Source organism: Biomphalaria glabrata, chromosome 15 (assembly GCF_947242115.1).
Source record: "Biomphalaria glabrata chromosome 15, xgBioGlab47.1, whole genome shotgun sequence".
In the NCBI taxonomy this organism is placed as follows: domain Eukaryota; kingdom Metazoa; phylum Mollusca; class Gastropoda; family Planorbidae; genus Biomphalaria; species Biomphalaria glabrata.
Genome location: NC_074725.1, coordinates 4,590,547 through 4,590,937, shown reverse-complemented (window position 1 = coordinate 4,590,937; position 391 = coordinate 4,590,547).

Here is a 391-nt window from a genome sequence, read left to right as displayed (position 1 = left end):
CAGTGTTGTCACGTCTTTTTTTATCATTTTGAGTGGGTTTTTTTTTAATATGCTGTTACATCTTTACTTTGAATAGTCACTTTAAGACCCATGTGTACAATTCTATTATCAGCTTGCAAATTATTCATGAGTTTTAAAAAAGACTAGAAAAAAAAAAACGCCTCTAACGATTTTACTAGACATTTGACATTTTATGTATATCTTTTGGGATAATAAATACTAAGCTTATTAAGCACAAATGGAAAACTCTGGTTTGACCGTTATCATAATTCAAAGAAATAGACGATCAAGAACATTTAGCCCACCGCCTTATTAGAAATCTGCCTGGACAAATGTCTTGTTATGTGTTGTTGTTTTTTTAATCTGTCATTAATTAGTTATTAAGAGCAAA